This window comes from Triplophysa rosa, linkage group LG20 (genome assembly GCF_024868665.1).
Source record: "Triplophysa rosa linkage group LG20, Trosa_1v2, whole genome shotgun sequence".
Classification (NCBI taxonomy): Eukaryota; Metazoa; Chordata; class Actinopteri; order Cypriniformes; family Nemacheilidae; genus Triplophysa; species Triplophysa rosa.
Genome location: NC_079909.1, coordinates 6,340,770 through 6,353,084, shown reverse-complemented (window position 1 = coordinate 6,353,084; position 12,315 = coordinate 6,340,770).

The following is a 12,315-nucleotide window of genomic DNA, read 5'->3' as shown; positions in this document are numbered from 1 at the left end:
TGGAACTCTGGGCTCAGAGCGGCATCACTTAGCATGTGAAACTTCGGTGCAGGATGGATAATCATCACCTTCTGCAACATTCCTCTACACATGTTTGTTTGTTTGTTTGTTTGTTTGTTTGTTTATGGTATTCGTTTTCACAGTACTCCAAAGTCAAAGCGAGGACATGACATTTATTGACAACACTGATTAATATGTGTTGTAAACCATAACAAAACATGTTCACTTTGTATGAATAAACAGCATCCTGCATTATCATTGTTGTTCATTATGCATATAACGAGTTAATAATAAATGACAAAAGTACGTGAATTCTACATCTCTTTATTTGTGTATCATAACATTGTGAGACAAAGACAAACTTGTGCTCCAGTGTTTTAGTGAGTTTGCTGGACACAGAAGTACATTTTACATTTACGCATTTGGCAGACGCTTTTATCCAAAGCGACTTACATTGCATTATCCTATACATTTATACATAGGTATGTGCAATCCCCTGGGATCGAACCCACAACCTTGCGTTGTTAATGCAATGCTCTTACCACTGAGCTCATTGAGATCCAGACCACTGTTTGTGTTCATCTGTTAATCGAGCCGTTAAACTTTTTTAATTATACTTGTTAAGTACCGCAATTGTGATTCATTGAAAAGATTTTCTCTATATGAAACTCTGCATCGGATCCTCGTTTGTTCCATTATTGTTATTTTGGCTTTTAGCTGTAGCTGAATCCCTTTTAGCCACAACCGGTGTCGCCCTGACGGTGTCACCTTAGTGTTGGACTGACTGCCACCACTGCGACGGTGAATGACGTCACTTCCCGATACAAACATGCCCCGTTGAATAAGCCCACCCCCACCAGTGATTGACAGGTGATTGACAAGTCAGAGGAAAAGCAAATGCAAAGGGATTTGCGATTTCATTTGAGTTTTGGCAGGCTTAATACGTGACGCCAGAGGAAGTGAAATGGAATATGGGGAATTGCTATTGCGATTTAAATATGGCAGGGTCGTAACTCGTAAGACACAGGTAATTCATTTGCAAATAGACTTTACTTTTCCTTTTGAAATTTGGCAGATATTCGCGTAAATGCAAATGCAAACGGTTTGCATTTGTGTTTGAATTATGTCACAATTTTGACACAAACAAATAGAAAACGCATTTGCAAATGCAGTTTGCAATTCCTTTTTAATTTAGTCCGCAAAATCATTCCATAAAAACGGGTTGTATGTTTGGAAATATTTTAGTGAATCACATCATGTATGCAGATGATCTTGTTGTGTTCAGTCCAGTGTTGGGTGTAACTAGTTACTGTAATTACTTTTTTAATGTTGTAATTCCTGTATTATCCTTTAAAAAGTAAAGTAATGGATTACTCTTATTTTTCTGTAATTTAATTAGTTACTTCTGATGTAATTGAACTACTGAAATTGAAATACTGTGTGTAATGTAGGTATACAATAGTGGAATTTACATTAAAATTCAAAGTCTAACTTTAAAAGGAATGCATTAATGTATCTTTCTCACATTTGTAATACTTCAGTCCGTTAATAAGAGTACTTTATGAAGATATTTTATTTGTTTGAATTAAGTCGTTTCATGTCTAACCTTGCATCGCTTAACTAATCAAGGTTGATAGGATATAGAAAGTAATTAGCATTAAGTAATTAAATACTTTTTGGAGAGAGTAATTTGTACAGTAATCTATTTACACTATTGAATATGTAATTAGTAACAAGTAATTAATTACTTTTTCAGAGTAACTTACCCAGCGGTTCAGTCCGAGTAGTGCTGATCTTTAGCAGCTCTTGAACATATTTTTTGTTTATGGCTTTATTATTATTAGGCCTATATATAATGCTAACAAGAGTACTATTATGATTTGTAGACCTAGTTTAAATTTTCCAGTTTTCACATTGTCTGATAAGAATCTAATGGTGGATGTGAAAGTAAAATATCTTGGGCATTTTATTACTGAGCATTTGACAGATAATGAATACATAGGGAGGCAACGTCGATGTAAATACAGGCTAACATACTTTTACGTAAGTTTGGTTTCTGTTCAGATGAAGTGAAAATATGATTGTTTAAAGCATATTGCACACCATTATATACTGCTCACTTATGGTCAAAGTATAATACTGCAAGCTTGCAAAGGCTCCAAGTAGCCTATAATGATGCAATGAGAATTTTGCTGTGGAGACCAAGGTGGCATAGTGCAAGTGAAATGTTTGTGGGACTACAAGTAAATACTTTTCAGGCTGTTTTACACAATCATATATAAAATTATCTGTCAGCTTAATGAGTCAAAAAATGAAATAATTGAGGGCCTAACTAATATAAGTGTAAGTTCTGAACGGTATCTGTCCAGGCTGTAGAGGCATTGGTATCACTGTATTTTTGTAATACATTGACTTCTTATGTGGTTACTGCTGTACAGTTTTTATGCATTTATGTGTTTTATGTCATTTGTTTGTTTTAATTTTTGAATTGGACTTCGAGTCTGTAATAAAAGTGATAAAAGGGGAGCGTTATTCCGTAACAGTCAACTAAACCGTAGGCCTAATGCTTTACACCAAACACATTCATATATAAAGAGGTTTGGCAAAGATATGAACACCCATTATTATACAGGTTATTATTTTGTAGGCTACTGTAAAACAAAAACAAACGTTGTGGTTTTCTTTTGTTACTATATATTGTCGACGTGCCAAAACAAGCTTTTGAACAAGTTGTGCCATGAACAAGTTGTATTCAGCAGCTGTTATACAGGAAATTAGTTTCCACTATTATGAGAAGAGTTAGCCTGCTCCAACATCTCTGAAGCGACTGAAAGATATTCAGAAAGACGAATGGTACAAGAACAGTCCACTGAAGACTATTCAAAAGTTATGAATTATTATTTAATTAATAAACACAATATAAAATACTGTGAGAAAGTTTGAAGTCTAACAGCGTATTGAAATAAGAGATCACCAACTGGTGTTCACGTTATTTATATAGGTAGACTAAACTTGTTACAGTTAATAAAGTTGCTTAGTTGATGAGTTGAAGCAACATGAGAAAGATGATTCATACTGTACATGGGTCTGAGCCTCCATTAGAGCCGTTTCTATTTGTTTTATTAAGGGAGTATTTATAATCACCGGTGTCAGGGGTGGTCTTGTCTGGCAAAGAATTCTGAAAGTCAGAGCTGGAAACATGAGAGCGTCCTCATATATGTTTGTTAAAGACCAGTACAGCCCAATTATAAACCAGTAGGAAGACCGTTCCAAGGTGTTACATTTTTATTAGTGGCTTGTTGAATTCACTGGAGCATATTTACAGGTGATTAGCACAGTCGTTACTCAGACGCTTTCAATAATTAATGAGATGTGAGAACCAGCTGTTTGCACTTTATTTGGATGGAACGAGTGAAAAACATGAATCCTGGAGGTTCATTTGTTTGCTTTGGAGTTTTTCTGTGTTTACAATCACATAGATTAAAAAAGTGTCAACTGTTACAATGGGGCGAAAAGCATAAGCTTAGTAAGCATTTGTGTCATCATTTGGACCCTTAAAATCATAGGATACTTCTTTGAGCGCTTTGTCCTGTTGCTGCGACATGTCCGTGGACCGGTGCCGCCATTTTGGAGAGGGCAAGACTGCCACATACAGTGCACAGAAGTGAGTAAGCGAGCTGCGTTTTTTTCTGGATAGAAGCATTTCTCAACTGATTTCAAAGCTTGACAAGCATGAGTTTTCACAATTCCTTATGACTGTCAAATAATAAAAAATATATATTTAAAAAGTCATTGGAGACAGAACATTTTGTACCCCACATAAATTGTAAACCATTGACATTGGCTGAGAAATGTAAATGTTATTGCACGGCGTATGTCTATGCTCAAAACAATGTGCTGATATTTTTATTGTGACACAGAAGTTACAAATCAATCTCTTTTGTGCACTGAACGGCCTCAGATGTACCAACTTCTTTGTAATAATATTTATTCCAGCACTAATGGCCATTTGGAGTCACTTGACAGACATCCTGCTAGTTTAAACACAAGCGCACTTGTGCATTTCATCTTGTGGGGTGACAATAAATTACAGCACGGATTGAATTTGTCGGAGCTGAAATTAGGAAGAAAACACATAAGGAACTGATGAGAGAGTCTGAAAACCTCCGTTTGTTAATGCCTCCACTCATGGGACTAATTATGGCTGTTGAAACTTGGTAAGGCTTGGCTCTGGTAGTGACTGTGTATGTACTAATGTTTTTTTTTAATGAACAGATTACAACTGCAAATAAAACGGACGTGATGTAAAGAATTAAAACAACATTGGTGCACTTCTCAGAAGCAGGAGTTTAAATGTATTTTTTTATTTGATAATATGCTTCTTATTCCAGTGTGTTATACATGAAGTCAGCTAAGGAAGCCATTTATAGGTTAAATTAAGCAAAAGTGTGGAGCTTTTAAAGGATACCCTAAAATGAAAATTCATAGGCAAAATCAGTGCAAGTGAAAGGGTGCCGGTTACCGACATTTTTCAAAATATCTTCTTTGTGTTCTGCAGAAAAAAGAAAGTCATACAGGTTTGAAATGACAAGAAGGTGAGTAAATGTTGACAGAATTTTCACTTTTGGGTGAACCATCACTTTAATATTGCTTTTGCTGTTTGATCGAGCAGGGGAAGTCTGTAATAGCTCGAGAGATCTATCTGTCCGTGTTATCATTCATCGTAACGGCTGTAGATAAACTCAGCTGACTCATGCAGCCCAGGAAATACAGTTTGCGACTTGGGTGCAGAAATTTTTACTTCAGCGCTGGACACTATGAAACATATTTCATGCTATTAGAACTTCGGCAAAAAACGAGCTCACCAATGGCATGAGTTTAAAGGTTCAGTCTATGAAATTTAGCGGCATCTAACGGCTCACTCCACCCCTCTCTTTCGAAGCACTACGGTGGCTGACACAGAACTAAGATGCCGTCATATTTTTGCTTCTTTGACAAAGCAGATCATGTATTTACGAATAGCGCTCTGTGGAGCAGTTTGTCCGTTCAGGGCTACTGTAGAAACAACATGGCGGATTCCATGCAAGGGACCCGCTGTGTATGTAGATAGAAATAGCTCATTCTAAGATAATAAAAGCATAACACTTTATGGAAGGTCTTTGTATACCTCTGAAAACATCTAGATCCTCCAAAAAATTACACACTGGACCAAGACTGTCGGTTTCTGAAGTTTGGGAAACTTGTTTGGAGAACCTGTCTTCTCCAGTTCCGCTTCACCTTTAAAACAAGCCAGTTACAGTATCTGATAGATCAGTCCCGCAGTTTCCTGTGCTCTTCCTTTCTATTGACTTTGCAAGAAAACAAGCTGATATCAACTTTCTTTTGCTACTCTGTTTTTATTGATTACCTCTCTGGCTCCATTTCCTTCCTATAGAAAGCATATGTTGAAACACTAGTTCATCTTTATCAGAACTGCTAATTTTAAATCAAAATGTAACGATTGTATATCTGTTTGTCTACACATTTATAGTCTTCACTGCATTTGAACATACGAATGAACACCTCACTCAGCTTTTTTTAATGTCGAAATGTCTTCTGTCTCAGTGGAAGCCCCAAGACAGTTAGCATCGACCCAGGACTCTTGTGCGTCACAGGCATGATTCTTCTGTGTCAAGGGTCCGAATCGGCAGTTTCTGACTGCTCTGTGATAAAAGAGAGTGAGCTACTGTAGATTCTAAACAAATCTTTTTAATCTCAAAAGATATATGAATCTGTCAGTAATAGAGGAGCCGATCTTAAAAAGAAAACCATTTGTGATATCAGAGCATGTTAAAAGCTTCTCTCCATTATTGCTGGCATACTGGGACTCATGGGCCTGTCTGACAGTGTGTTTTACTATAATGACCGTGGGGCTTTTATACAACTGGTTCCCCACAGTTGCACACTCGCAAAGAAGTGACTTTAATGAAAAATCTGTTGATATAGAATGAAGATTCATAGCTGATCGTGTCAGCCGTAGATGGTCTGTAGTGGGTGTGTGATGGACAGAGTTATTGACGTCTTCCATCTAGTTAACATAATGGACATGATGAAATAGATGCCTCAGCTAATGACGTTGAAAGCGTACATTTACTGACTTTAGAGCATATTCATCCTCATTAAAAGAAAGAAACGCTTGAAGATTGATTTTAATAGTGTATCATTAAGGTTTTGATGATGTAAGAATTACGCAACACAGCGTTTCCAACATACTGTAGGCATTTTTCATTCATCTACAGTTAAAGGGACAGTTCACCTGAAAATAAAAATTCAGTTATTCATCCTCATGTCATTCAAAACCTGTATATGACTCTCTTTTTCTGTGTATTACACAAAAGAAGATATTTTGAGAAATGTTTTGTGTCCATACAATGGAAGTCAATGTGGCGATGTTGTTTGGTTACCAACGTTCTTTAAAATATCTTCTGGGAATGACATGAGGTGGAATAAATGATGAAAGAATTTTCCAAATTTTGTTGATTGAAGTATTATCCTTTCCTCTTGTTAGTAACGGATCAAGTTGCAGGCCTCATAGGGCAGCAGTATTTGGCACCATATTTGGCATATGACAGACGTATGCTTCATTTCTCAAATCTGTAATTAAATTGTTTAGTTTTAACATTTAGGGATTGACTCTTTGGGTCAATGAGGATAAGATCACAGTTTGCTGCCTGCTATTAACCCCAGCGTATTATAAAGAAGTTCATTTAGATACATGTTCACATTATTTATAAACCGTGTTGTTGCCTTGTATACAGGGTTGCCAGATCTGCGTAACAGAATCAGCCCAAAACTAGCCCAATGACGGCATAAAAATCCCCCAAAAATTTCACACCCATACATAAACTACATATTTTAAAGTCAATTTTGTGCATCACATACAATTTGAAAATGAAAATTTACATACAAAAATGCAAATTCTGACATCATTTACCTTCGAGTTGTTACTGTATAAATGTCTTTGTTCTGATGAACACAGAGAAAGATTTTTGGAAGAATGCTTACAACCAGACAGATCTCAACACCCATTGACTACCATAGTAGGAAATGATACAATGGTAGTCAAAAGTGCCCCAGAACTGTTTGCCGTCCTACATTCTTCAAAATGTCTTCTTTTGTGTTCAACAGAACAAAAAAAATGATAAAGTAATTTTCCTACTATGGGAGTCAATGGGGGTCGAGATCTGTTTGGTTGTAAGCATTATTCCAAATATCTTTCTCTGTGTTCATCAGAACAAAGAAATTTATACAGATTTGGAACAACTCGAAGGTGAGTAAATGATGACAGACTTTTCATTTTTGGGTGAAGTATCCCTTTAAACCCGGAGTGACAAATTTATGAAGTGTGTTATAAAACTAAAGCATGCCGGTCCTGAATAATTTACAGAGTGCTGAGTGTGGAGAATCCAATACACTGAAACCAAAGTCCCAAATCTGATCACTCGCAATATACTCCCATCCCAACACGCATATGTGAGATGCAACGTCTGCGGAAAACGATGAGGCATGTCTCCCCACGGGTGACACTACGGCTTTTGAAGGGCTTCACTTCCCGACTGGTGTTGAAAACATGGACTGTTTCATAGGTGTTTATATTCAGTCCTGAAAGCTGACATCTTCTCCAGAACCCTTCATATCACCTTGTAATCCTTGGAGAGACTAACATTTCTGCAAATTGATTTACGGAAGTACAATGATTTTCTACATTTGTGCTTTGAAAAAGCCAGAAGGATCCTTTCTAAACATTACTCCGAATTCAGAAACAAAGTGTAAATCTGGACATTTGTCGACTAACAGAATAGGGATACAATACAAAATGTTGCAGAACAGATGTTTAATTTGAAATATTCTTTATCATCTCTACGCTGGTGTCCAAGAAAGTTTTCAAAGATTAATTTGAACTGAAGAAATGCCATACTAATACGTCTCTTGTTAAGATAATTGTAAATCTGTCATCATATTCTCATGTGACAAAGAGATTCCACACTGATACCAAAACCATCTGTTCACAATATGACTAACACGAGCTGTCTGGCCACGTGTGCAACACAATATCACTATAAATCTGACTTTATCTCTGAAAATGCCTGTTGAGTCTGTTGAAGATCTATAACTGAGAAGCATCTTTAGATACAATCAGGGTTTCCAGAGAAGGTTTTCAAGGTTTTGTGTGATACTGAGATTATCACTGTCAGATTTGCAACAATTCACAGGAAAACTGGATAGAATGATTTTTATCTCCACACGACTAGAGCCACTGGAATTTGTTTCTATATTGTTGACGTTTTGTCATCAAGAGCAGGAACTTCTTGAGGTTAAGTGTGTCTTTATCAAGAACATCATTATAAAAGCTTTATCCAGACAGCAAACAAAGCTGTAACCTTTCGGTTACCACCCATGATGTTCTTACGTCTCGCTTTGGAGACAAAAAACCATTTCCGTATGAAGTATGTTCTAAAAATATGTTTTATCGGACATATTTTGGACAAGGGAATGTTTCAAAAAATGAAAACTTATTTAATAATAAAAATAATACGTTCTTTTAATAGCCATTTTTGTAAAACTTTCATTTGTAATTTTATAGCTCTCTTGAACTCATGTTGACATCTGTGTTTGGCCCATTAAAACACATTTATTTAGCACGCATAGCACAGAGATCCCAATGTTGTTGGCATGGTGAGTTGGCTAAACATGCGTAAAAAAAATAAAGCTTGTCTCATTGGATAAATAATCTTTTCTCACATCCATTTACATATTTTGTATAGTACTTTACAGGAAGGTTGTAATTTGGAATATTCTTTATTCGTTAAAATGAATGCATTAACCAACATGAAGTAATAAGCATTTACTTAACATCAGCATTTTGCATACTCGCCACCGTTTGCATACTGTTTTTGCCTGGCCGGGGGGGCTGCTTTAGAATTTTAAAGTTTTACTTAATTAATATTGCATATAGGAATTTATAGTCTGTTATATTTGACCTGTGCTTCTCTCTCCTTTATCCTAAATGTGTGCACTCACTGAGCGTGTGTGTGTGTCTGTGTGTGCGTACTTGTCTGTGTACGTGTGTGCGCACGCGTCTGTGTGTGTGTGTCTATGTCTATGTGTGTTAGTACGTGTGCATATTGTGTGTGGAGTGTTTTGTATGTGGGTATGTCTGTCTTCTGTGTTTTCAACTTTTTCTTGTTTTTGCAGGTACAACTTTAATTGTTTTGCTTATAGTCAATATGTCTCATGTACAGCTGCTTTGTAACAATGAAAATTGTAAAAAGCGCTATATAAATAAAGTTGAGTTGAGCATTTATAAATATATGTTAATGTTTGTCCCTGTCAATATAGTTATTTATGTTAGTTCATGGTGCATTAACAAATGTTAACATTTACAATGTTTGATTTTAATAATGTATTTGTAAATGCGGAAATTAACATGAACTATCATGAATAAATGTTGTAGAAGTATTGTTCATTGTTGGTTCATGTTAGCTAATGCATTATGTTAACAAATACAACCTTATTGTAAAGTGTTTACAAATAATTATTTTCTTTGAATGCACTCCATCAAAATATGGAAACAAACTGTTGATGTGCGTACAATTTGGCAGTCATGATTGTTGTAAATAAACCAGGACCACTTTGACCCAAGATTTATAGATATGTTTAATTGGGCAGTAAAATATCTTTCCACTAAAAAAGAACAATATAACCAGAACAATTGTTGTTGTTTAAGAATATGAAAATTTGGGGTAATTCACTGCTTCTCATTATTATAATTTTCTCACCATATTTTTTTGAAGATTCCTTACTGAGATCTTAAAACCACAATATGGAAGAATTTTGTTATGAAATATCCAAAAATCACTTGCACAGTGTGATATATTTCATGCAGTTGTGTACTTACATTATCCCAAATGTTCCCAAGAATGTGCAAATCCAGAGAAATTCCTTTTTAAAATAAAGGCCCGTCCCTTGTATTTGTCGCATATCAGTGACTTAATATCCGCTGCTCCGCACTACCCTCAGTTTCCGGTTGTAGAAACTACGACAACACGCAAATGCGGAAGTGGTTATACAGCATCTGGGACGCAGCATCTGTTGTTCTGTTATTATGGATCACGATTACGCTTTGGCGAGTAAAGGAAACCCAAAAAAGTGTAAACGTAGGCCAAATGAGGCAAGCAGGCTTATGGACAAACAAAGAAATAAAACAAGGATTAATATCGGCGTGGCGTTTTCTAAATGCAGAGAGCTTCGCGACCAACTTGGACTCGACAGAGATTCCGCTCTCGCATGTGTTTTAATAGACAGGTAAGCAAAAATGTTTTTATTGTACACGAAATACTCATGCACAGATTATTTGAATGGTTATGAATGCAGTTACCCTGTGAAATACAGTATATGTCGCACAAAAATATGTAGCCAGTAATGTTACTTGTAAATGCTGTGGGTTCGTTCAAATTTACTTTTTAAACGACGACTGTATGACTGTTTTAAACACGTAAAACTGTGTAGCATTACGCTACCAATTCAATTGACAAAGTCCAATAGAGGGTATGCATTGACGTCACTTTCCCATGTGAACACATCCGGACACGCCCCCTTGAGTGGTAAAACTAAGGCAAAATGGCTGCATTCAATAGGAGGAACAAAAAACCGGGACTAAAACACGCAATTATTTGCTGAAACTACAAGCAGCTGGACTCCACGGTGATCCTTACGACTACCTTACGACTTACAAAGGAATCAGGTGTTCTTAGACACTCAAATGTTGCGCGGAATTGCGTTTCCTGATATTGTAACCATTCAATTTGCTTTTACCACTCAAGCAGGCGCGTTCTGGCGTGTTCATGTGGGAAAGTGACGACACGTGCATACCCTCTATATCAGTCGCGGGCTAACGTAGCATTACATTCCACATTTCTTGCAAGCTAATTCATTACGATGACATAAAATAAAATTCATTCATTACCTCGTCCGTGAACATGAGGGCTGATCTCCATACGCCTCTGGATGGTGAAAACGACATGTCCCATAATTCCACTCTCCTACATAAAGTCATTTAGCTTCGCCTTTTGTTGTTGTTTCGAAAGTGCACCATCTAGCGGTCCAAATATTCCATATTGTGGCTTTAAAGGGAAACTCTGCCAAAAAGATAAAAATTCTGTCACCATTTACTCACCCACAAGTTGTTCCAAACCTGATTAACAGATATTTGGAAGAATGTCAGCAACTGCTAGTTCTGGGACACCTTTGACAACCATTTAATTTTTTTCTACTATGGTAGTCAATGATGCCCCTCGGTTGCTAACATTCTTACAAATATCTTTCTTTGTGTTCAACACAACAAAGCAATGTATACACATTTGGAACAACTTGAGAGTGAGTAAATCATAACAGAGTTTCCCTCCGCAAGGGTGAGTAATACAGATGTTGCCTTGTCATATGTTAGACATGTTGCACATTCTATTTACACTATTATTGTTTTGCTTGCTAATGTGGTATGGTGATAATTATGGGCCCTGTTTTATCACTTGTAAATGCATCATCCAAATATTTGTAAGTTCTAATTGGCCACAGTTATTTCATTAGCAGTCTATATTAGTCCTGCAGGCTCTGAGCGCTCTATTTTTCTAAGCGCAGATGTTAGCCCTGCACAGCTGTAAACCTGCGCTTGTGGTTTCCATCACAGCGATTTCCTCCACTGGTGTTTACATCACAGCGGCTCTCTTTCCAGCCTCACCTGCTCTCTGTCCTCTGGCCAGTGCTCAATGTGACCTCCCATTAGAGAGAGGGAGGTCCGTCTCTTCATCTTCTTAATGGATGATAAACTAACAGAGGTGATTAACTTGGCTGGAATGTAAAATTGTTCGGGTCTCCAGCCACAGTGGCTAACTTTTTTCAAACCACAACGCTGTTATTTCATGGAATTGTAAACACACAGCATTGAGATGGATTCCTGTTTAGTATTTACTCTAGTAGACCACACAAAATAGAGTTTCCCCTGCTTGAAAGTGAGATTTAAAGGAACAGTTCACCCAAAAACACTTGTGCATTATGTTTCTCTTATTGTTTATAAAGAACCCTTACATAGTGCTGAAAATGACACAAATGTGTTTTGGCATGTAAAGACATGTTGCAGCTTTAATGTCATCAACATTAATATTTATCGTGTCTCACTTTTACGTTTCGGTCTATTTTTCACTTAAGAAATTGTCATACGGCTTTAGAAGATGGAATAAGTCAAATGGACTACTTAATGTTACTTTTTTCAAGCCTGAA